Source organism: Bufo gargarizans, chromosome 6 (genome assembly GCF_014858855.1).
Source record: "Bufo gargarizans isolate SCDJY-AF-19 chromosome 6, ASM1485885v1, whole genome shotgun sequence".
In the NCBI taxonomy this organism is placed as follows: domain Eukaryota; kingdom Metazoa; phylum Chordata; class Amphibia; order Anura; family Bufonidae; genus Bufo; species Bufo gargarizans.
Window position 1 is genome coordinate 18,315,778 of NC_058085.1, and position 26,735 is coordinate 18,342,512.

The 26,735-nt window shown below is 48.5% G+C and overlaps 1 long non-coding RNA gene across 1 annotated transcript; it reads right to left on the reverse strand.

Annotated features, from left to right (window-relative positions):
• Positions 1 to 6,855: 6,855 nt before the first annotated feature.
• On the reverse strand, positions 6,856 to 21,946 carry LOC122940464. The gene is made up of 3 exons (XR_006390285.1): positions 21,802 to 21,946; positions 7,040 to 7,183; positions 6,856 to 6,910 (listed from the first exon to the last, which is right to left on the reverse strand). It is a non-coding gene; the product is annotated as an uncharacterized LOC122940464 (long non-coding RNA).
• Between the last annotated feature and the right edge of the window lie 4,789 nt (positions 21,947 to 26,735).

The window sequence follows — 26,735 nt, forward strand, 5'->3', positions numbered from 1 at the left end:
ACCGCTGTACAGGAACTCCTGAATTCTGAGGTGAAGAAAGGGTTCCTCCTGGGCCCCTTCAACCAGGTTCCTTTCTCTCGCTGGCGGATCAGTCCCATAGGCATCGTGTCCAAAAAAGATTCAAATAAAAAACGTTTGATTTACGATCGCTCCGCCCCCCATGATTCCGTCATCCCCAGCATCAATTCGCTCATCCCTTCTGAAGAATTTTCCATGACCTATGCGTCCATAGACTAAGCCATTGCCCTCATCCTTAGCGCCGGGAAGGGCGCCTGGTTGTCTAAAACGGACATAGCGGACGCCTTCAAACTGCTGCCCATTGCCCCTCACCTTTGGCAGTTCTATGGCATCAGGTGGGAGGGCAGGTTCTATTTTGCCAACAGGTTGACCTTCAGCTCAAAAAGCAGCCCGTGGTTATTCGACCAATTGGCGCAGGCCCTGCACTGGATCCTGATCCACCACGGCAGCGCCCCAGCGGTCATCCATTACCTGGACGACTTCCTCCTCATAGAACCTCCGCTATGTCGGCCATCAGGGCTGCGCTCCCTCCTGGAGATCTTTGCCGCCCTTTCCATCCCAATTTCGCAGGGGAAGACCGCGGGGCCGGTCACTTCCATCACCTTCCTGGGTATTGTCCTGGACTCAGACAGAATGGAAGCCAGGCTTCCAGAGGCAAAGCTGTCCCAGATACGGGAAGTCGTGGCCAGGGCCATCACCTCTTCCCAGGTGACCAAGGTCGAGCTACAGTCCATCCTGGGTCGGCTGAACTTTGCCTTAAGGGTCATGCCCCAGGGCAGGGCTTTCATTTCCCGGCTGCTCTCGCTCCTTCCCTCAGCCTCCGAACCCAGCAGCATTGTCCACTTGGACAGGGCTGCCATGGCAGACTTGCGCATGTGGGACAGCTTTCTGTTATCTTGGAACGGGGTCAGCCTGTTTGTCCCCTCATGGTCCCAGTCATCTACCAGGGTGTTTGCCGATGCCGCAGCATCCCGGGGTTTCGCGGCCATCTTCGGGTCCCAGTGGCTGGCTGGCCCATGGCCTCCTCAGGTCAGTTCCGACCCTCAGTCCCTCAGCTCATCACCGTTCCTGGAATGTTACCCCATCGTGGCGGCCGCATCCGTCTGGGGTCACCTCTGGGCGAATTCCAGCGTCATGTTTATATCTGACAGTCAGGACCTTGTGGACATCATCTCCAAAGGCCGAGCTAAGTCGGCCAGGGTCATGTCCCTGTTGCGCAAACTGGTCTGGCTGGCCATGACCCATAACTTTCATTTTTCATGTTCCCATATCCCAGGTGCCAGCAACACGGCGGCCGATGCCTTATCGAGGTTCAATTTTCACACCTTCTTTCAGGTATGTCCAGAAGCAGACCGGACCGGGGCCCGGATTCCCGGTTTCAGCGACCTGATGTTGGACTGAGGTCTCTGCTGGCAACCGCCGAGGACCTCAGGCACCGATCCCTTTCGGTCAACACGGCTCGCAACTACGGCACAGGTTGGAACCACTTCCAGAAGTTTTCCAGGGACCATCCCCAACAGGATATGTCCTTCATTGCATACATCATGGCTTTCATGGCCCATTGCCATGTCAACCTCAAGCTGGCACCCAGCACCATCCGTTTGTACCTGGCCGGGGCGCAGCATTTCTTAGCCCTTCAGAACCCAGAAGTACGCGCAGCGTTCACATCCCAAGCCGTCAAGGCCACGCTCAGGGGCATTGAGAAAAACAGTAAAGACTCCAACCCGTCCCGTCGGCCGGTCTCCGGTGAGCTGTTTAGGCAGCTGTCTGCATCCCTAGATGGCAATCCTTTTGGCCATTTCACTAGTCTGGTCATCAAAGCCGCGATGTACCTAAGCTTCTACGGCTTCCTTCGTCCAGGAGAATTTTCATTTTCTTCCCTGAAGACGGTCTTCCTGAAAAAGAAGCAGCTATCCTGGAGCCAGGATCATCTGGTATTAAGCCTGCCTTCCACCAAGACGTCCCAAACCGGTCCTCCCATACTGATCCGTTTCTTCAAGTCCGGGAACGCCTGGTGTCCGGTGGTGGTACTCCAACATCTCCTGGGTTCCACACCATCTCCAGATCCAGAGTCTCCGTTGCTGCCATTCCAAGGGAAACCCCTATCCACGCCACAGTTTGTCTCCCACATCAGATCCCTGGTCGCAGGGTTGGGGGTGGACCCCAAAACCATATCAGGACATTCGTTCCGCATCGGAGCGGCTTCAGCGGCTTCCAAGCACGGGACGCCTCCGCACGTCATCCGTCACATGGGTAGGTGGAGATCTGCCTGTTTTTCCCGGTACATCCCGGATCCGCTGACTGAAACCCGACAGGTATTCCGTTCCTTGGTTTTGTAACCCTGTTCCACACGCATTAAACAGCAGCACTTCTCCTACCTGGTGTCTTTTTGGCCCTCTACGTCCCGTGGCTCCAGGCACACCCCAGCCACTGTCTAGCCCCCTCCCGTCACCTTACTGACCGTGGCCGCGGCCACAATTAGTTAAGGCTGCATGCAGCCTGTTATTGTGGGAGGGGCCAGGTCCCCTTACTTAAACCCCCTCGTACAGCTCACCATCACCGCGTCCGCCGACCAGCACTTCACCCACCCTTTCCCCCCCTTTTCTTCCACTCTCCCTAGGGTTGGCCCTCTTTTAGGCAGGCCCACGTCCCGTGGCTCCAGGCACACCCCAGCCACTGTCTAGCCCCCTCCCGTCACCTTACTGACCGTGGCCGCGGCCACAATGTATATGAATGTGCTAGTCTAAATGGTCTTGTGATTGCATCTACATGTGCTAGAATAGAATCCGTGGTATGATCTTGGTACTGCCATTCTGACAGTAAGGAGACACCAGGAGACTGCACCCTAGACTACAAAACCTTTGAAGATAATGATGCATTTACAGTTGTGTTAAAAAAAAAATAGCAGTTAGACCTGATCAATCACTGTTTTTGGTAGAAATGATATTTCTACATGGCAAATAATTTACTAGCAGGTATAGAAGAGTAATAGAAACCCAAAAGACACAACAGTCATGCTGCTGATTCTCTGTAATTCAATCACTTATTGAAAGGGGCATGTTCAAAATAATAGCAGTGTGGGGTTCAACAAGTGAGGTCATTAATTCTTTGGAAAACAGGTGGCAATTATTGCCCTTATTTAAGGAAGGAATGCAGCAAATGTTGTACATGCTGGTTACAGTGCATTTCTCTCTGATATTCTGAGGAAATTGGGTCGTTCCAGACATTGTTCAGAAGAACAGCGTACCTTGATTAAAAAGTTGATTGGAGAGGGGAAAACATATAAAGAAGTGCAGAAAATGATAGGCTGCTCACCTAAAATGATCGCAGATGCTTTAAAAAGGCAACCAAAACCTGGAAGATCTGGAAGAAAGCGAAAAACTACCATTCAAATGGATAGAAGAATAGCCAAATTGGCAAGGACTCAGCCAACAATCAGCTCCAGGAAGATCAAAGAAGGTGAGTACTGTTACAATTAGAAGATGCCTATGTGAAGCTAAGCTATCTGCAAGAAGCCCCCGCAAAGTCCCACTATTGGAAAAAAAAGACATGCTGAAGAGGTTACAATTTGCCAAAGAGCACATTGATTGGCCTAAAGAGAGATTTTGTGGACTGATGAAAGTAAGATTGTTCTTTTTGGGTCTAGTGGCCGGAGACAGTTTGTCAGATGACCCCAAAACACTGAATTCAAGCCACAGTACACTGTGAAGACAGTGAAGCATAGTGGTGCAAGCATCATGATATAGGGATATTTCTCATACTTCGGTGTTGGGCCTATTAATCGCATACCAGGGATCATGGATCAGTTTGAATACATCAGAATACTTGCCCTGAAGAAATGCCCTTGAAATGGGTGTTCCAACAAGACAACGACCCCCGAACACACCAGTAAACGTGCAACATCTTGGTTCCAGACCAACAAGATTGACGTTATGGAGTGGTCAGCCTAATCTCCGGATCTTAATCCAATAGAAAACTTGTGGGGTGACATCAAAAAGCAGTTTGAGGCAAAACCAAGAAATAGAGAAGAACTGTGGAATGTAGCCCAATCATCCTGGGCTGGAATACCTGTTCACAGGTGCAGAAGTTGGTTGACTCCGAGCAACACAGATGTCCAGCAGTTCTCAGAAACAGCGGTTATACAACTAAATATAAGTGATTCAAAGGAAAGCAAAATCTTCAAACATTTTTCAGTTTATATAGTGAATGAGTTTGTAAAGAATAATGCAAACACTGATATTTTGTTGAACAGTCTAATATTCACTTTCCTTCCATTTTTTTAGAGGAACAACACAAATTAGATATATTTTCATCTTTTGATTTGGAATAGAATGTGTGGTGTTCCCAATGCATTTGTGTGTATGGAAATAAAAGCTATTAGAAGGATTTTAAACTTTGTTCATTTTTTTTGAACACACTGCTATTATTTTGAACACAACTGTATCTCCTGATGTTCATGTTCAAGCTTACAATCCAGGCACAACTTTGGCTGACCGTATTCAATAGTCCCGGTGCTAGACCTCTCAGAAAACTGTTGTACCACTCTTGTGCAACCACAAAAGATCTGCAGCAGTTGACAAAGAAGGCCATCTATGGGTACTTTCACACTAGCAGCAGGACGGATCCGACAGGCTGTTCACCCTGTCGGATCCGTCCTGCCCCTATTTCGCTGTGCCGCCGGTCTGCTGCTCCATCCACATTGACTATAATGAGGACGGGGGTGGAGCTCCGGCGCAGCACGGTAGTGCGCGGTGCGAGGCCGCCGGACTAAAAAGTCGGACATGCAGTACTTTCAGTCCGGCGGCCTCTCTCCATGCACTGCCGTGCTGCGCCGGAGCTCCGCCCCCCGTCCCCATTATAGTCAATGGGGACGGGGCGGCACAGCGCAATAGCGGCAGGACGGATCCGACAGGGTGAACAGCCTGTCGGATCCGTCCTACCGCTAGTGTGAAAGTAGCCTCAAAAGTCTATACGGGCAGAAAATAGTGAGACGATCCAGACAACATGTAACGTCTATGTTCAGCTGTAATCCTGCCATCTCCATCTTACTCATTATACAAGGATAAAACATATAACACTGTTGAATAAAACAAGACTGAACACAAGATCTTCACAGCCTTCTACAGATCATAGGGGACATTTCAGGAGACCTTATCTCCATCTACCTGATAATCCTGTGGGACATTGTGATATTCTTCTGAACCATCCTGTGGAAGAAGAGGACTGGGACATCTCTCCGGTGTTCTTATCTTTTCCTTATCTGTAGGAAACACATCCAGTGACTGAATCCATTCCTTACATACAGATAATGAGAGGACGTGTGGATTTAGTCATGTCTATTACCTGGTGATATGAGAGGCCGGTGATCCTCCATCATGATGCCCTTATATCCATCTACCTGATCATCCTGTGGGACATTGTGATGTTCTTCTGACCCATCCTGTGGAAGAAGAGGACTGGGACATCTCTCCGGTGTTGTTATCTCTTCCTTAACTGTAGGTGATGCAGAATCAGGATTAGATCGGATGGTCAGCCATGTTGTCTTAGGTATACATCTTGAGGCACATTTATTAAGACCGGTGTTTTAAATGCAGGCCGTAAAGCCTTAAGCTGGCGGTGGTTCCGCCCAAGTAATGAAAAGGTGCTGGCCCGTCCCCTTCGCCGTCCACGCCACACCCACAATTGTAGACCTGGCGTGAGCAGGGCGAAGTCGCAGATAGCGGCGCTACTAACCGTTACACTGACATCTGCCCTTGAAATAAGTCTAATTTAGGCTTATTTCAGAATAGTAAAGGACCCCCTTGTGTTTACACCTCAAAAAGGAGCTTAGCTAAATGGTTAATCACCATTTTGAAGTGAATACTGATGTTTCTTTGCTGAGAAAATAGAGGCCTTTAAATCATTGAAAATGTTATGATGGAATGGTGACCTTTAGAAAGTAGATAATATTTGCACTAGAAGTGGAAGCCTTGGCCAAGATAAATGTATTTGTCTATTAAAACGAACCATTTGCAGGTTTATAATCATGGTCATATGACCTAACCCATAAATCGCACGTGAGCCGGCCCTAAAGGAAGTGCTACAGACAACAAGCTGTAAGCATGCTGTGCTCAGGGTTGGAAGGAAACTGCGGAGCGGATCTCAGGACAGACAATGCCTACAAGGACAGAGCCCAGGACTGCAGCGGTGACTGGGGAAACACCGAACAAGGAGCCTGGAACCACAGCGATAAGCAGAACATTGGCTGATAGCAGCCGCTGTTACATACCTTATGTCTGTGGAGGCTCAAATCCTGGTTTTGGCTCACAAGCACTGATGGAAATCACTGACAAAACACTGATGTGTGAATGAGGCTTAAACAAAAGAATCTTCTGAAGAAGGAATTGCATCAAGAAGTTTTGTGTTGTTGTGGACAATTTCCAACAGTAGGAAACACATTCAGAGACTGAATTCATCCCTTACATACAGAAAATGAGAGGACGTGTGTATTTAGTCATGTCTATTACCTGGTGATGTGAGGGGCCGGTGATCCTCCATCATGACGTCCTTGTACTGATCTTTGTGTCCTTCTAAATACTCCCACTCCTCCATGGAGAAATAGATGGTGATATCCTGGCACCTTATAGGAACCTGACAACACAATGATACAGTCATCACCCAGATCCCTTCATAGCGTTCCTGTATAATGTCCCAGCAATCCCAGCAGTGTCACCTCTCCAGTCAGCAGCTCAATCATCTTGTTGGTGAGTTCTAGGATCTTCTCTCTATTGATTTCCTCATGTATCAGGGGGTGAGGGGGAGGCTCCATGATTGGGCTCAGGGTTCTTCCCCATTCTTCAGACACAGGGTCCTGACAGCGCTCACTAGAGGTCTTCTTCACTACTGTGTAGTCCTGGTTATGGATAGAGACAGTGATAAATACCACTCCATACATCTCCAGAGTCCCTCACCTCTCCAGTCATGTCCACCTGTTAGTAACATAGGTAAGATAATGTAATGTGATATCATCAGAATCTCTCACCTCTCCAGTAAGCCAGAAGAGGATCTCTAGGGTGAGATTTATTATCCTCTCTGCCATCTTGTCCCTGTCCATCCTTGTCGGGTCAATCAGGAGAATGATCTTGTATAGAAGATCTCCACTGAGCGGATCCTATATTGTAGGAACCTAAATAGAAAGAAGATGAGACGATGGAAAATACTACAAAATCCCATGTAAATTACAATAACTGGAGATAATAAGAGGAGACATTGGAGGAGATAATAAAGTGTAGATGTTGTGTTCTCTCTTTTTGTGTTTTGTTTTTTGTGTTCTCACATGTGTGAGGTCAAGGCAGTTTCATGGTATGTCCCACCTTCACATGACCCTACAGCCAATAGAAGACATCATCAGTGATGCCAGTATGAAAAGCACGTGACCACCATAGACCATCCTAGGCCTCAATGGTCAGGTAATATACATACCGCCATCAGAGCTCCAACCAATATTGTCGTTGCAGTGATGTAAACAGACTGAAGGAGACCACAGGAGCCTCAGTGCTGGAGCGGTGGAGGATTCTACAGGTCCAATCAGTGTAATTGTAAAACACTGTGGAATATGTTGGCGATACATAAAGATTATTATTGTTGTCTAGACAGACATTGGGTTGGCAGATTTGGTTTTTGGCAGCTCCTCACGACCACACAGATGTTATAGTTTAATAGATACATTTTTAACCCCTTCTACCCCGGGCCAGTTTTCGCTCTTCTGTCCAGGCTATTTTTTGCAAATCTGACGTGTCACTTTATGTGGTAATAGCTTTGTTGTAAAATTATTTCTATTAAGGGTTTTACATGAAGTTTTAAATAACATACATTGAAATACAAGCGTATATAAAAATATGCGCCATTAAGACATAAGAGTATATCAGATATACACTGGCAATAAGGTAGTTATATTCATATGGCTTAGGTGTTAGCTTGACCTCTCGACAATGTATTTTTACAGTTCAATATAGGTTACAAGTAATGAGTCCTAAAGGAACATAACCGGGGATAGAGGGAGGTCAGAGGGGAAAAAAAAAGGGGGGGGGGGGAGATGTGATTGGTGTAAGTCTGTTATATATCATCACAATTTGACCGTCTTGCCGAAACATCAAAACCCTACATCGGTTGCATTAATCATCTAATTGTCACTAATGGACTATCTTTGCCTTATTTGGTTCCAGGCCCTATGTACAATCCAGGTCCTGCTTGCTACAATTATTTTATTAGGGATTTAGGTATTGAGAAGTGTCTGTATGATCGCCAAGGGCTCCAGATTCTCTCGAATTAAAAAAGCGGTGCGGGTAGCCCAGTGCGCTAATTGCTCTAAGCAGTACAGCTGGTCACATTTCTGTATCCAGTGTAGAAAGTTGGGGGGGGGGTCTGGAGACTTCCAGTGCACTTCTACTAATAGTCTGGCTGGCGCTAACAATGTACTGGTCAGCTTTCGGGTGTGTTTAGCACATTGGAACTCTCCAAATACCCCAAAAAGGCATAGTTTCGGAGAAACTGGAACCGAGGCCTTACACACCTCTGAGATGGTTTTGCATATCTTTTGCCAATAGGGTTGAATTTTTGAGCAGGTCCACCATATATGGCCATGTGTCCCTGTGCCATTATTACATCTTCAGCATTCAGGGCTACAGTCAGGGAATATACGGTTTAGTCGCTGAGGGGTATAGTACCAATGCATTAATACTTTATAGCTATTTACTTGTAACTTTACACATCTGGACACCTTCGAGAAGTTCAACAATGCTTGATTAGAGTCATTAGGGGTAAAAGAAATATCTAAATCCCTCTCCCACCGTTCAAAGCATGGGAGGGTTTTGGGTTCTGTCAGTGACATTAGCAAGTTGTATAGTTTGGATATTTTGCTCTTTGGCTCTTTGGTTTGTAAAGCTAATTTCTCGAACGCTGAAAGTTCCTGTGGGTCAGTGAAATTTATTAACAGTTTTTTGATGGTCTGAAAAAGGTGGGCCACATGAAAGGTAGATAGGCTACTCATCAAGGGGTGAGTTTTCAAAACAACAAAGGATGGGACATCATTATCTGGACACAACTCTAAGGCTGGGCTGTCGAAAGTTTTCACTCTTTCAGGTAGGGTCTCTTGGAAATGGGTAGTAGATTGAAAAAGTACATCTCTTACTTGCATGAGTGTAAGATAATTAGGGGAGAGCTGATTCAAACAGTTAGAGCTTAACCATATGTAAAGCGTTTATCTAGTAATCGGACTAGGAGTGCGAAGCAGTTTATCTGCCTTAGTACGGTCTAGAAAAAGCAGTGAACGAAGTGGGATGGATGACAGATCATCTTCAACCGATAAATCGAAACGATTACCATTTGATCTCAATCAACAGTCTTGAAGGAGTTCCCAGAGATGCTTAGCACTTGTTGGCCCTTTTGCCATCACTCTGCGGTCCAGCTCACCCCAAACCATCTCGATTGGGTTCAGGTCCGGTGACTGTGGAGGCCAGGTCATTTGGCGCAGCACCCCATCACTCTCCTTCATGGACAAATAGCCCTTACACAGCCTGGGGGGGTGTTTGGGGTCATTGTCCTGTTGAAAAATAAAAAGATGGTCCAACTAAACGCAAACCCGGATGGAATAGCATGCCGCTGAAAGATGCTGTGGTAGCCATGCTGGTTCAGTATGCCTTCAATTTTGAATAAATCCCCAACGGTGTCACCAGCAAAGCATCCCCACACCATCACACCTCCTCCTCCATGCTTCACGGTGGGAACCAGGCATGTAGAGTCCATCCGTTCACCTTTTCTGCGTCGCACAAAGACACGGTGGTTGGAACCAAAGATCTCAAATTTGGACTCATCAGACCAAAGCACAGATTTCCACTGGTCTAATGTCTATTCCTTGTGTTCTTTAGCCCAAACAAGTCTCTTCTGCTTGTTGCCTGTCCTTAGCAGTGGTTTCCTAGCAGATATTCTACCATGAAGGCCTGATTCACACAGTCTCCTCTTAACAGCTGTTCTAGAGATGTGTCTGCTGCTAGAACTCTGTGTGGCATTGACCTGGTCTCTAATCTGAGCTGCTGTTAACCTTCGATTTCTGAGGCTGGTGACTCGGATGAACTTATCCTCCGCAGCAGAGGTGACTCTTGGTCTTCCTTTCCTGGGGCGGTCCACATGTGAGCCAGTTTCTTTGTAGCGCTTGATGGTTTTTGTGACTCCACTTGGGGACACTTTCAAAGTTTTCCCAATTTTTCGGACTGACTGACCTTAATTTCTTAAAGTAATGATGGCCACTCGTTTTTCTTTACTTAGCTGCTTTTTTCTTGCCATAATACAAATTCTAACAGTCTATTCAGTAGGACTATCAGCTGTGTATCCACCTGACTTCTCCACAACGCAACTGATGGTCCCAACCCCATTTATAAGGCAAGAAATCCCACTTATTAAACCTGACAGGGCACACCTGTGCAGGGCTGTGGAGTCGGAGTCGAGGAGTCGGAGTCAATTTTGGGTACCTGGAGTCGGAGTCGGCAAAAAATGAACCGACTCCGACTCCTACTAAATTTAAATTGGAATAAAAAAATTAAAAAGCAAGTTTAAATGTCCGAATTCATAAACAGTTATAATTAATGACTTCTCTACTGTAAGAATAAAGGCCAATGCATGCCTCACGTAACCGCAAAACAAACGCGTTCAGTGATGTGAAGAAGCATGCTTTTCATATGCTTCACTATATGGCACGCAATGCACAATTAGAAGTGGCAATACATATACTTTCCATTGTGTTGTGTTCTGATGTTACAGGGAACACAATGCCCATGGTTAGCCTAGCCTCTCACTGATAAGGGATTAAGTAAATATGTGTTTTGCAGGACTAGAGACACTTGTATAAGTAAAGGGAATGGAGGGTCAATAGTTCAAGACTGAAGCTGTAAACCATGGATGTCAAACTCATGGCCCTCCAGATGTTGCAAAACTACAACTCCCTGATAGCTGTAGTATGCCCAGGCATGATGGGAGTTGTAGTTTTGCAACAGCTGGAGGGCCACGAGTTTGACATCCCTGCTTTAAACCATTGGAAAAACTGCTGTCATTCAGCTAAGGCTATAAAACGTGTAAACTCAGAATGTTATCTTAAACTTTAAACATGACTATGGGATTCTTCTAGGGAAATCATGTTTTAAAATAAATGTCCCTTCCTGGATCCTCCCACTGCCCTATCTTCAGCAGAAGATCAGCACACAAAGGAGAAGGCAGCAGCTTCTGCCCAACTACCTCTCTGTGCTAGAAGAGCTTAGAAGAACTTCTTTCTTTCCTTCAAGGAATGTATAAAATACATTTGCATATTAAATACAGAGGAGTCGGAGTCGGGGAGTCGGAGTCGGAAGTACAAAAAACTGAGGAGTCGGAGTCGGAGTCGGAGCATTTATCTACCGACTCCACAGCCCTGCACCTGTGCAGTAAAAACCATTTCAGGTGACTACCTCTTGAAGCTCATCAAGAGAATGCCAAGAGTGTGCAAAGCAGTAATCAAAGCAAAAGGTGGCTACTTTGAAGAACCTAGAATATGACATATTTTCAGTTGTTTCACACTTTTTTGTTATGTATATAATTCCACATGTGTTAATTCATAGTTTTGATGCCTTCAGTGTGAATCTACAATTTAAGAAAACTCTTTGAATGAGAAGGTGTGTCCAAACTTTTGGTCTGTACTGTAATTCTGACATAACTCTGCTGTATTTCTGGGAGGGCTGCTCTCAAGGCTAACAGCACTGCCCTTAGTTCCTTCCTGTTGGAGGAAAAACTTTTTCTGAGCTAAGGTCCAGTTTCAGTGCCTCATTTGGTCCCAAAAATGAGCGCCCCACCCCCCATGGGCTGGCATCGGTTGTGATTACCACCGGGTCTGGGTAACTCCGAGGGATACCTTGGTTTAAGTTTTTTACCTCCAACCACCAGTTGAGGGAGATTAGAGTTTTCCTGGAAAGCTTCATCTGGGAGTCCAATGTCATCCCTTCCAGTCTTGTCGCCTCCAAGATTTTTCCCTGAAGCTGTCTTGAGCGAAATTGAGCCCAATGGACTGCTGGAATACAGGCTCTCAACATTCCCAACAGTGACATTGCTTTTAGGATGGACATCTGTGGATTTTTTGTATTCAGGAGATCTCAGACGTGGACTGGAGGATGGGGCGTTATATAGAAGACATATCCAGGAGATCTCAGAGACGTGGACTGGAGGAGGGGGCGTTATATAGAAGACATATCCAGGAGATCTCAGAGACGTGGACTGGAGGAGGGGGCGTTATATAGAAGACATATCCAGGAGATCTCAGATACGTGGACTGGAGGAGGGGGCGTTATATAGAAGACTTGTGGTCATGGCTACGGCAGAGAGCTCGTGCCTGAACGTGCCGAACCTGACGGAGGAAACCACCTTACCTACCTGATATGGCTGGAGAGGTGCCCTTAGCCATGCCGCGGGTACGCCTAAAAGGGGGCATACCCTGAGGAGTATGAAAGAGAAAAGGGAAGGGTGGGTGGGGCACCAGAAAATGCACGCAAATGGGGAGAGGGCGTGCCTCCTTTTAAGAGCGCCTACGCCCCTCCCACAAATGCAGGCTGACATGTCAGCCTTAAGCTACTTGTGGTCATGGCTACGGCAGAGAGCTCGTGCCGAACCTGACGGAGGAAACCACCTTACCTACCTGATATGGCTGGAGAGGTGCCCTTAGCCATGCCGCGGGTACGCCTAAAAGCGGGCAAAAAGACACACAAGTAGGGAGAGAAAACTTTTATTGGCAGTGTACCGAGTTACAAAACCAAACTGTGGAATGCCTGGGATATCTCGGCCTGGGGGTTAGGAATGTAGCGCGTGAAGCATGAGGAGCGCCAGCGACCCATTTTTCGAATGATGTGACCGGGGACGTTGTGTTTTGAAGCTGCGGATGCAGCACCAATGCGGAAAGAGTGCCCTGAGATGGCCTTGGGGTCGAAACCCAAGCCTATTGCCAGAGTGCGGATGTGATAAATTGCGAGGCCGTGAGGGCAGAGGCCTGAAACGGGAGCAATGGTTGATCAGGGGCGGAGTCCCCCAGAGCCGACAGGAGACTCTTGAGTACCTGGACCGGACACCATGTGTTGTCAGAGGGGAAGAAATTCACCTCCACTGGTGCGCCTACCTGCGAGGTTTTGGAGGTGAAGAGATGCAGGGAGAAGTGGTCGTGGTGCCAGACTAGCTGACCCCTGGTGAGACCCTTGGACCTGGCTGAAGTACGGGTGAATTCGCCGGGTCTTAAGAACCCATAGAAACTAAGGTACATGGCGGCCTTGATGACTGTGCTGTGAAGGAGCCCAAAAGGAAGACCGTCTAGGGAGGCTGATAGTTTCCTAAACAATTCCCCAGACACGGGCTGCCTGCTTGGGATGGCTGCGTGACTACTTTTCTGAACCCCCCTGAGGGTTGCCCTGACTGCTTGGGATAGGAAGACCGACCTGCTTTCGGGGTCTTCCAACATGGAGAAATGTTGGACTCCGGCCAAATACATTTTTATGGTATTAAAGGACAGTTTGAGATCGATATGACAGAAGGCTATGAAAGCTGTGAGGTACGTGGTCTTGTCAGTAGGCCCCTGAACCTGTTGAAAGTGTTCCAGGCGGTCCTGTAATTCCGGGCAGTGTTATGCGACAAAGACTTCTGCATCAAGGATTTTGCTGAATTAATGAAAAGGTTTAATCCAACACTAGACATTGGTACGTCGAAGGAGGTAGCCCCACACGGTCTGCCTCTGGCATGACCTGAAAGAAAGTTTGGTGATTAAAACGGGACAAGGCATCTGCGGCCACATTATGAACCCCCTGAATATGCCTGCATGCCACATGAAAGTTATGCACCAGCGAGAGCCAGACCAGCCTGCGGACGAATGACATTATCTGGGGCGACTGCGACCTGCCCTTGGTGATAATGTCCACCACTGTTTGATTGTCCGTGACGAACGCCATGGAAGAATTGGCCCACTGGCTGGCCCACACCTGGGCTGCTGCTACGACTGGGTAGATTTCCAGCAACGGGGATGACTGCAGAGCGCCTCTGGTTGTTGATATCTCTGTTGGCCAGGGACCCGCGAACCATTGATTCCCACAGATCGCCGCAAACCCCCCGGAGGCGGCGGCGTCCGAGAAAACCAAGGTGGAAGCTGGCCCTAGCTGAGGAACAAACAAAGAGACTCCGTTCCAAGAGGCCAGGAAATTCTCCCACATGGCCAGGTCGGCCATGGCTTGGGGGTCTAACGTGATGAGGCTGTCTTGCTCTGGGGCTGAGGGGAGTAACTGGAGAAGCCTGGACATGAAGGCCCTGCCCTGGGGCATGACTTTGGTGGCAAAGTTGAGCATGCCTAGAAGGGACTGCAACTCGACCTTGGTGCATGACCTGCTGCCTGCCGCTGTCGAGATGGCCTCCTTGATTTTTGCCAATTTCTCGGCTGGTAGTCTGGCCTCCATCTTCCCTGTGTCAAGAATTATGCCCAGGAAGGTGATTACCGTGGTGGGGCCTTCGGTTTTTGAAGCTGCCACTGGAACATTAAGTCGGCCGAACAGCTGCAGCAGAGCCTGGAGTTTGCAAGGCTGGTGGTCTGGGCTTTCGATGATGAGAAAGTCATCCAAGTAATGGATGATCATAGGGCAATCGCAGTGGTTGACCAGTATCCAATGCAACGCCTGAGCGAACTGGTTGAACAGCCAGGGACTGCTCTTGGACCCGAACGTCAGGCGATTGGCAAAGAAATACTGGTCTTGCCACTTGATGCCGTAGAACCTCCAAAGCTGTGGATGAATGGGCAGCAACTTGAAGGCGTCGGCGATGTCTGCCTTGGCCAACCATGCCCCCCAACCTACTTGGAGGATCAGTTGGATGGCCTCGTCTATGGTGGCGTAACACATGGAGAACTCCTCAGATGGCACTAAGGAGTTGAGGCTGAGTGTGCTGGAGCCATGAGGTGCCGACAAATCGTAGATGAGACGTTTTTTATTTGTGAATTGTTTGGAAACAATACCAATGGGGTTGATCCTCCAGAGGTCAAATGGTATGAAGGGAAAGGAGCCGATGAGAAACCCCTTCTCTAGTTCTGACTTGATCAGAATCCCCACCGGCTCGGGATCCCTGCTTGCCGACAGCAGGGCCCCTCCCAGGAAGTTTGTGGGAGAGTTACCAGCCCCGTGTGGAACCCGATGGTGAACCCTGACACCAAGAACTGCACCCATTGAGGGCTGTGGTGCTCGCGCAACAGGGACTCTAGTAAGACCACATTGACCCCGCTTAGTCAGGATGGCCTTGCTCTTTGTGGACACGCCGTCTGGGGGTGAGCCCTGAAACAGCCTGCGCAGACGTGGAGGGCCCTGCACTTATTGTAATAACAAGCCTCCTGGTTAAAATTACTGCAGACCTGGCTGTTGCCCAGGAAAACTATTGGCCGGCCTAACTTGTCCGTGGTTGCGCCAGGTCATTGGAGGGACCTGGAGCTACTACGGAGGGATCTGCCCTGGGATGTGGAGGGACCTGAGTTGGGGCACCAAGCGGACGAGTGAGTGATGGACTGGCATGCCGCACATGCCGGGGCCCTGAGGCCCGCGAAATGTCGGCAAAAAAGCTCCATGTCCATGGCCGCCCAGTTCGTGAGGTGCTGGAATTGGACCAGTGAGGCGGCGGCTTTTGCTGAAAAGGGGCGATGGTAATCATAGAAAGCCTGCCCACCATACTTGTGGCCCAAGTCCGTAACCCTGTAAAGGTAAGTATCCAACTCTTCCCGCCTTTCAGGGTGGACGGAGCAGATGACGTCCCTGAACAAGCTAAACGCCAGGACAAACTCCGTGATGGTTAGCTTCCTGTTGAGGCGGGGGTCCCTCGCTTTGAGGACGATGGACATGTCGCCGCAAGCAATGGTCTTGCTCTCTACTGTGTCATGGGTGGCTATCAAGATGGAGGCCAGATTGACGTCCTTGCCCTCTAAAATGTCCTTCTTGATGTTGCTTGGGATGAAGTGGGCTGGAGCTACCTCGGGTGCGCAAGGGACCCTACCTGGGGGAACAAAACCTGACGTGGAGGCAACAGGCAAAGGAGAGGCGGCACGCTCGGATGTCAGCCCCTGATGAGATTCAACGGCCAGGAGTCTGGACTGCACATCTGAGACTGAGGAGGCAATGGTGTTCATCATGGCATGCAGTTGTGAGAGGGACACTTGTAAAGTGGACATGGAGACTTGCTCCAAGTCCGGGGCTGCTGGTTCAGCCGTGAGTAGCCTAAACAGTTCTGCTTTCCGGGCGGAAGCGGGGTGTTGGATCCCTCTCCTGTTGAGCTCCGCGATCAGCTTTGCGATTGTCCAACTCCTTAGTGAAGAGGAGCTGGGCTGCTCGGATGCGGGTGTCTCAGGGATGGAGGGGGTATCCTCGATGTTGGAAACATGCGACATATCGTGGCTGTGAGGTGATAAACAAAAATTAAATGGATGAGCTGGAGGCCCCGTATGACAGAAGGACGACACCCGAGCCGTGAATGATGGTGAAGAGAGAAAATAGTGCGGGCAAGTGCCGAGAGCTGTGAAAGGGGTACTACCGTGGAGGACCTTACCAGCCTAAGGCGTGAAAACAGGCGTAAGAGCTACGAGGACGTGACTACCGACACAGGTTTTAAGAACATGAAATAGAACACCAAACCTGGGGTTGTAACGTAGAAAATGAAATTGAACGAATCTGGAAAAAATGATAGCGACAAAGAATAATAATTAAACTGCATGAACCTGGCCTGTGACCGGTAATGGATGAAAAAACGTAAACCTGAAGCGTAACGGGGAATAAACACATGAGAGAAAAGTAAGCCTGACGGCGTGACAGGCAACAGACGTGGTACAGTGGATACGTGAGCCTGAAGCGTAACAGGCAGCAAATGAAAGAAAAAAACGTAAGCCTGAACGTAAGAGGCAACAGACATATTATACTTGGAAAAAAGTGAACCGAGAATGTACCTGGCAACAGAAACGAAAAACGTGAGCCTGAAACGTAACGGGCAACGAACATGAAATATTGGGAATGTAAGCCTGAAGTGTGGCAGGCAACAGACATGATACACTGGAAACATAATCGGGAATATAACTGGCAACAGAAAAAGAAAAAACGTAAGCCTGAAACGTAACAGGCAACAGTCATGATATATTAGAAACGTAAGCCAAAAACGTAACTGGCAACAGACATGATATATTGGAAACGTAAGCCAGAAACGTAACTGGCCACAGACATGACATATCAGGAACGTAAACCAGTAACGTGACTGGCAACAGACATGATATATTGGAAACGTAAGCCAGAAACGCAACTGGCAACAGACATGATATATTGGAAACGTAAGCAGGAAACGTAACTGGCAACAGACATGATATATTGGAAACGTAAGCCAGAAACGTAACTGGCAACAGACATGACATGTCAGGAACGTAAGCCAGCAACGTAACTTGCAGCAGACATGATATATTGGAAACGTAAGCCAGCAACGTAACTGGCAACAGACATGATATATTGGAAACGTAAGCCAGAAACGTAACTGGCAACAGACATGATATATTGGGAACGTAAGCCAGAAACGTAACTGGCAACAGACATGATATATTGGAAACGTAAGCCAGAAACGTAACTGGCAACAGACATGATATATTGGGAACGTAAGCCAGAAACGTAACTGGCAACAGACATGAAGCATTGGAAACGTAAGCCTGAAACGTGACAGGCAACAGTCATGATATATTGGAAACGTAAGCCAGAAACGTAACTGGCAACAGACATGACATGTCAGGAACGTAAGCCAGCAACGTAACTGGCAGCAGACATGATATATTGGAAACGTAAGCCAGCAACGTAACTGGCAACAGACATGATATGTTGGAGACGTGAGCCTGAAAAGTGACAGACAACAGACATGATATACCTGAAAACGTGGCCCTGGAACAGGCACTGACGGCAAATGATGCGTGAGCCTGAGGCGTGACTGGCAAGAAAAATGGTCTGGGAAAAACCTGCGCCCGTGGCGTCATGGGCAACAAATGGTAATGCGTGAGAAGTAAGCCTGACACGGAACAGGCCTCAGACATGGCAGAGCATGATAAAACATGGAAAAACGAGTAATTACCGAAAAACGTCCGCAGATGTGGCAGAGTGGAATGGCGGTGCTTGACACGGGCGGAACTGTTGAGAACCCTTGGCAGACGATGTATTTGCCTGGCACGGCAGAGTACCCAGAGTCTGCAACGACAATCAGTATCATGACCGGGAGGGGGGGGGGGAGGGAAGGGGGTACGTGGTGCTTTGTGGACTGTGCCATGCTTGACCCAACAAACCCAGGGATCTTATGCGTCCCTGTGAACTAAATGGTGCCCCCTTGGACTGGATTTCTGCTGAACGGCCGTGAGAATGACCCCCTAATCTGATGATGGCTTTACTGCCGGTCGGCAGCTGTGAGGAGTGGAACCGGCGGCCCTGGGTCCCGGGCGACAGGGCCTGGAGCAGCGAGCGGTGGATCGTTGTGGCTCCCGGAGTCGGGAGAGGGAGCCTGACACGGGACGCCGGCTCCGTCTCCCTGGCAACGGAGGTGCTGCACGGCGTCACCCGTGACCTGGCCAGGCCGGCGCCGGAAGCGTGGGTTGAGCCGGCCGTGCCAGTGAGAGGAGGGTGGTGGTGAACCGGGTGGGGGGGGGGGGACGCATGCCGGAAAGGGGGTTCGGGAGGACAGCGAGTGACTTACCCTTGCTGCAGGAACGAGCGGCGAGCATCGGCAACTTACCTGGTGAGCAGCACGGCAGTACGGGGCGTGACGTTGAGGCGGGAAGGCACCAGAAAATGCACGCAAATGGGGAGAGGGCGTGCCTCCTTTTAAGAGCGCCTACGCCCCTCCCACAAATGCAGGCTGACATGTCAGCCTTAAGCTACATATCCAGGAGATCTCAGAGACGTGGACTGGAGCAGGGGACGTTATATAGAATACATATCAAGGAGATCTCAGAGACGTAGACTGGAGCAGGGGACATTATATAGAAGACATATCCAGGAGATCTCAGAGATGTGGACTGGAGGAGGGGGCGTTATATAGAAGACATATCCGGGAGATCTCGGAGACGGGGACTGGAGGAGGGACATTATATAGAAGACATATCCAGGAGATCTCAGAGACGGGGACTGGAGCAGGGGCGTTATATAGAAGACATATCCAGGAGATCTCAGAGACGTGGACTGGAGCAGGGGACGTTATATAGAAGACATATCCAGGAGATCTCAGAGACGTGGACTGGAGCAGGGGGCGTTATATAGAAGACATATCCAGGAGATCTCAGAGACGTGGACTGGAGCAGGGGGCGTTATATAGAAGACATATCCAGGAGATCTCAGATACGTGGACTGGAGGAGGGGACGTTATCTCCTGGATATGTCTTCTATATAACATCCCCTCCTCCAGTCCAGGTCTCTGAGATCTCCTGGATATGTCTTCTATATAACGCCCCCTGCTCCAGTCCACGTCTCTGAGATCTCCTGGATATGTCTTCTATATAACGCCCCTGCTCCAGTCCACGTCTCTTACATCTCCTGGATATGTCTTCTATATAACGCTCCCTGCTCCAGTCCACGTCTCAGAGATCTCCTGGATATGTCTTCTATATAACACCCCCTCCTCCAGTCCACGTCTCTGAGATCTCCTGGATATGTCTTCTATATAACACCCCCTGCTCCAGTCCACGTCTCAGAGATCTCCTGGATATGTTTTCTATAGAACTAACAGGAATATAGAAGCGAGCACTCAGTTCTATGGCACACACTCAGATTTTATTATTAAAAAATCAGTAATTAAAATGACATAAAATAAAATAAATAAAACAGTTCAGATGTAGAACAATTACTATGGTCGACCGTATAAACACTGATAAAACTAGTACAGCATGAATTAGGGATTCCAATAGTGTGTGATAACACAAAGTGATGAATAAATTACAATAAATGAATTATCTATCTAGTGCTGGGATACAATACATAAACTTGAATATAATGATGAATGATAAATTGATGAAAACATATGATGAAAAAATAGTGAGTATGGTGAACACTAATTGAAGTCCGGCGCGTAATAGCGCAGTATGCTGAGTTAATTCCTGTAGGGAAAATGAATAAGTCCGAGTCTATGGTGTTATACACCACAACACAGAAAGCTTGGCTGTTGGTTAATACAGTCCCATAGCACGATGGTTATCTCGGCTATAGTCTTACCTCTGCCTAAAAGGAGCCATCCGGGGTCTGGTCTCCTATAATAAGGCGAAGTTTCTTGAAGACGCTGAACAAACTGCTGTGCACGCCGCTCTGTCTCTGCGGCTCCCAAGCTGTGACAGTCTCGCTCAGATCTCGTGATAGTTGAAGCGGGACTTTCGTCTCGTGACAGCACTGAAGAAGGGATTGGAATATCCCGAAACGCGTCTGGGTAACAGATACTCCGCAACTACCTCCGTAACAAGGACTTTCAGCATGGCCATGCTTTAAAGATCAATTATCGAACAACTGCTCTTTTGTGCCGATTTTATTGTCCGGGATATCTGAGTAAGTGCTGTCACGAGACGAAAGTCCCGCTTCAACTATCACGAGATCTGAGCGAGACCGTCACAGCTTGGGAGCCGCAGAGACAGAGCGGCGTGCACAGCAGTTTGTTCAGCGTCTTCAAGAAACTTCGCCTTATTATAGGAGACCAGACCCCGGATGGCTCCTTTTAGGCAGAGGTAAGACTATAGCCGAGATAACCATCGTGCTATGGGACTGTATTAACCAACAGCCAAGCTTTCTGTGTTGTGGTGTATAACACCATAGACTCGGACTTATTCATTTTCCCTACAGGAATTAACTCAGCATACTGCGCTATTACGCGCCGGACTTCAATTAGTGTTCACCATACTCACTATTTTTTCATCATATGTTTTCATCAATTTATCATTCATCATTATATTCAAGTTTATGTATTGTATCCCAGCACTAGATAGATAATTCATTTATTGTAATTTATTCATCACTTTGTGTTATCACACACTATTGGAATCCCTAATTCATGCTGTACTAGTTTTATCAGTGTTTATACGGTCGACCATAGTAATTGTTCTACATCTGAACTGTTTTATTTATTTTATTTTATGTCATTTTAATTACTGATTTTTTAATAATAAAATCTGAGTGTGTGCCATAGAACTGAGTGCTCGCTTCTATATTCATGTTTAGTACTCTTTCAATTGAGGTGTGGCGTCCTCAACCTTAGTTTGAAGCACCATACCGTCCATTGTCAGCAGTGAGCCACTTCATTTAATTAATGTTTTCTATAGAAGCCTGCGTGTTTACTTCCTCATTTATGTTCTCGGGAATCCGTTGATTACTGGCAGACAGATCTTTCTGGAGTCTTAACTAGAGATGAGTGAATTTCCGGTTATGGAATTCGTTCACGCTCCGTTTACCGGTAAAAGGTGAAGTGCGTTATGGATTCAGTTACCACGGAGATAACGCACTTCTATGACGGAATGCCTTTTTGCAGTTATACAACCCATAGACTTCTATTATGACGGAATTAATACTGGAAAACCTCTAAAGGCATTCCGTCATAGAATTGTGTTATCTCCGTGGTAACTGAATCCATAACGCACTTCACCTTTTACCAGTAAACGAAGCGTGAACGAATTCCATAACCGGAAATTCACTCATCTCTAATCTCAACATGTGTGGATGTGATGAGTGTTCTACTTACCTGGGGGCAGGCGTGTCCTCCTCTGACAACCCTTCACTATGGAGCCTCCTGGGCTGTAATTTCTACTACCATGCAGTAGTCGGGCTCCAGGCTGTTCTGCAGGAGAAGGTACAGGACCTGTGTGATGTCATAACCATGTGATCAGGTGTGGGAGGAGTCAGGCTGTGCTGCAGGAGAAGGTACAGGACCTGTGATGATGTCATGACCATGTGATCAGGTGTGGGAGGAGTCAGGCTGTGCTGCAGGAGAAGGTACAGGACCTGTGATGATGTCATGACCATGTGACCGTGTGTGGGCGGAGTCAGGCTGTGCTGCAGGAGCAGGTACAGGACCTGTGATGATGTCATGACCATGTGATCAGGTGTGGGAGGAGTCATGGAGATCACATGACCAGGTTTCTCTGCTCTGTGTGTGAGACTCTACTGTGCTGTGTGGAATCCCAGTCTGTATGTAGCAGAGCTGTAAGCCTGTAATGTTTGTATAGATGAGCTGTATCCATGTAATGTCTGTGTAGTTGAGCTGTATGTGCATAAAACCAAGCTGTTTATGTGTAATATGCCTCTAAAGACTTCTATCAGTGTGTGTGCAGCAGAGCTGTGTATGTGTAATGTTCAGTTACTACAGCGGAGTCTTTGTCATGTCCATGTAGCAGAGCTGTGTATGTGTAATGTTCAGTTACTACAGCTGAGTCTCTGTCATGTCTATGTAGGAGAGCTGTGTATGTGTAATGTTCAGTTACTACAGCGGAGTCTCTGTCATGTCCATGTAGCAGAGCTGTGTATGTGTAATGTTCAGTTACTACAGCTGAGTCTCTGTCATGTCCATGTAGCAGAGCTGTGTATGTGTAATGTTCAGTTACTACAGCGGAGTCTCTGTCATGTCCATGTAGCAGAGCTGTGTATGTGTAATGTTCAGTTACTACAGCTGAGTCTCTGTCATGTCCATGTAGCAGAGCCGGCGATGTAATCTGCTGGTATCGGGGCTCTGTGCTCAGGAGATGTTTAGGGGTAACTCTGCCCCTTTTCTCCATATCAGTTAGTAGAAATGATGTCAGCGATACCTTATGTCGGGGCAGATGTAGGATTTCCGCTGTGGGGGAAAAGGAGGAATAACCTTCTCTCCTGTTATAGTTTAGTTTTAGCAAAGGATTGTCTCTGTAGTTGATCTGAGCTTGTCTGCTGCTCCAATGGGGGTTCATGGGCCCCGTTCTCCTGACTGGCAGGGGCCCCCAGCAATCCAATCCCTACAATTAGTGGATCGAAGATAAGTTATCTTTCTGGGACAGCCCCGCCCCCTTTAACCCCTTAAGGACACAGGGCGTACCTGTACGTCCTGTGTATTTCCGATCACCTCCGTGCCACGGGCGGTGATCGGAACTGAGCGCTTGCCGAATTCATCCGGCAGGCACTCTGGCACAATGCCTAAAGGGGTCCTGTGACCCCCCGCATCGGTGATAGCAGCAAACCGCAGGTCAATTCAGACCTGCGGTTTGCTGCGTTTCCGGGTTATTCGGGTCTCCGGTGACCCGATAACCCGGAACAGGATGGTGATTGGTGGTGTGATAATACACCACCAATCACCATCCTGCGATCCTGAGAGGTGATGGTGACATCACCTCACAGAATCTCTTCTGATTGGCTGCACGGGCAGGGGTTAACTCACTCGTGCTCTCCTCTCCTCCTCCTTTCGGCTGTTGGACTACGCAGATAGAGCTGCCTGCTGCCCGATCTCCAGAGTCCACCCCCTGATCTGTGCCCAGCACCCCTCTTTAGATCCTCCACAGTGCCATCTGGCACTAAAAGGTAGGTTAGGGACAGGGTAGGGAAAGGTTTAGTTCAGGCAGGGAGACTGAAAGTTAAGGTTTTTAGTGTTGTATCATCTTCTTAGGCTGGTTTCACACGGGGGTTGCGGGAAAAGATGCGGGTGCGTTGCGGGAACATGCGCGATAACATGGTTATAAGAGAAAATAATAGCATTCTGAATACAGAATAGTACAATAGCGCTGAAGGGGTTAAAAAATTAAATAAAAAATTAACTCACCTTAATCCACGTGCTCGCACAGCCGGTATCTCTTCTGTCTTCTTTTTTTGCTGTGTGCAGGAAAAGGACCTGCGGTGACGTCATTGCGCTCATCACATGGTTCATCACCATGGTAAAAGATCATGTGACGGACCATGTGATGACCGGAGTGACGTTACCACAGGTCCTTTTCCTGCACACAGCAAAAAAGAAGACAGAAGAGATGCCGGCTGCGCGATCAAGTGGATTAGGGTGAGTTAAATTATTTTTTCTATTTTTTTAACCCCTCCAGCGCTATTGTACTATTCTGTATTCAGAATGCTATTATTTTCCCTTATAACCATGTTATAAGGGAAAATAATAATGATCGGGTCTCCATCCCGATCGTCTCCTAGCAACCGTGCGTGAAAATCGTGATTTTCACGCAGCCCCATTTACTTCTATGGGGCCTGCGTTGTGTGAAAAACGCACAATATAGAACATGCTGCGATTTTCACGCAACGCACAAGTGATGCATGAAAATCACCGCTCATGTGCACAGCCCCATAGAAATGAATGGGTCTGGATTCAGTGTGGGTGCAATGGGTTCAACTCACGCATTGCACCCGCACGGAATACTCGCCCGTGTGAAAGGGGCCTTAGGGTGTCTAGGGTCCTCAGCACAGCTGTGTGACCCTAGACCCCCCCAAGGGTGCTGCAGCTTGCCCCTCCCCCATTAGCCTTTTTTTGGGGGGCGCAAGCAGTTTTTTTTGCGTACACTGACAGTGGCTGGCACTCTTTAGCGTCCGGCCACTGTTAGCGCATCACCCACCCCACCGCTGATCAGCTTTTTTTCTTTTTCCCTTTTTTTTGGGCTCTTCTCTTTATTTATTTTTTTAGTTAGTTTTTTTTTTTTTGTTATTTTTCCCTGTGAGGTTTAGGGAAAAGTCCGGGAACACCTGTGCCCCCACACACACGCACACCTAATAAAGATTTACACGCACGCACACACGCAGACACACACTCCCCTATGGCCCACCAGACGTTCTCGGCCGAGGAGGCATTCGCCCAGCTTGCCTCTGAGTCTGAGAGCCCCGGTGAGGACGAGGATGACCCCACGTTCCTTTTGTCATCCGCGTTCCCCCTCATCATCAAGCGATGATGAGCCTCTAAGGTGGCGGAGATGTCGCCAGGCGGATCGAGGAGACCGCCATGCTAGGGACCCTGTGGCCCACCCTAGTACGAGCAGCTCTGGGGCTCGTACTAGTTTTCCGGCCCACCAGGTCAGTCCACCTGAGCCCCCTGCCGGTGAACTTGTCTGGTGTACCCCAGAGCGATTTGAGCCTGTGATTCTGATTTTGTAGGCCAACCAGGAATCCAGATTTCCACAGTCGGCTTCACTGAATACGACTTTTTTTAGTCATTTTTTCAGTGACCACTTTGTAAATCTGATGGTGGAGCAAACAAACCTGTACGCCCAACAGTTCGTCGCTCAAAACCCAGGCTCCTTTTTGGCTAGGCCCGGAGGCTGGACCCCGGTCAGTGAAGCCGAGATGAGGACATTTTGGGGCCTTGTGCTGCATATGGGCCTAGTTAAAAAACCTAGTGCCGGGCATTACTGGAGTGGGGACGTCCTCTACCAGACCCCACTTTACAGTGCGGCCATGACACGTACCCGGTTTGAGGCCATCCGGAAATGCCTGCATTATGCAGATAATGCAGCATGTGTCGCGACCTCCCTTCCAGGCACATAGGCCTCCAAAAATTTGGCCCCCAAGTGATCGATGACCGGCCTTATTTTGTACAGGCGGTCATGGGCAGGATCACCTCGGGGGGAAGGATACATGCTGCATTATCTGCATAATGCAGGCATTTCCGGATGGCCTCAAACCGGGAGCGTGTCATGGCCGTACGGTAAAGTGGGGTCTGGTAGAGGACGTCCCCACTCCAGTAATGCCTGGCACTAGTTTTTTTTAACTAAGCCCATATGCAGCACGAGGCCCCAAAATGTCCTCATCTCGGCTTTACTGAAGCGGGCGAGGTATGGTGTGAAGCTGTACAAACTTTGTGAGAGTACCTCAGGGTACACTTACAAGTTTCATGTGTACGAGGCGCAAGATTCCCGTATTCAACCCCCACAATATCCCCCCACTCTGGGTGTTAGCGGGAGACTTGTGTGGGACCTTATGTACCCACTGCTAGATAAAGCTTATCACCTATACGTGGATAACTTTTATACTAGTATCCCCTTGTTCCAGTCCCTCGCCGCCAGATCTACATCCGCTTGTGGGACCATGCCCACCCCCTCCAGGTACCTATCCCAAGGGCCGAGACCCGTGCCCTTACCAGTGGAAACCTGTTGCTGGTCAGATATAAGGACAAGAGGGATGTCCTTATGCTGTCCACAATCCACGGTAACAGCATCACCCCTGTCCCTGTGCGAGGTACCGCAGCAACGGTCCTCAAGCCCGATTGTATCGTCGCCTACAATCGGTATATGGGAGGAGTTGATCTCTCTGATCAAGTCCTCAAGCCATATAACGCCATGCGCAAAACCCGGGCATGGTACAAAAAAGTTGCGGTCTACTTGGTGCAGGTTGCCATGTACAACTCTTTTGTACTATCCCGAAGCGCTGGCAGCACAGGGACATTCCTTCAGTTCTATGAGGCAGTCCTCAAGGCCCTGATCTTTTCTAACCGGGAAAGAGCAGGCCGGAGTACCTTGGGAACTGGAGGCGCCCGGATCGTCCCTGGCCAACACTTTCCAGGTGTGGTCTCCCATACTGGAAAGAAGGGACGGACCCCAAAAAAGTGCAGTGTGTGTCACAGGAGGGGGATACGGAAGGACACCACCTCTCAGTGTGACACGTGCCCCGATCATCCGGGCCTCTGCATTATTGGTTGCTTCAGGGAGAACACACTTCTATGGAGTACTA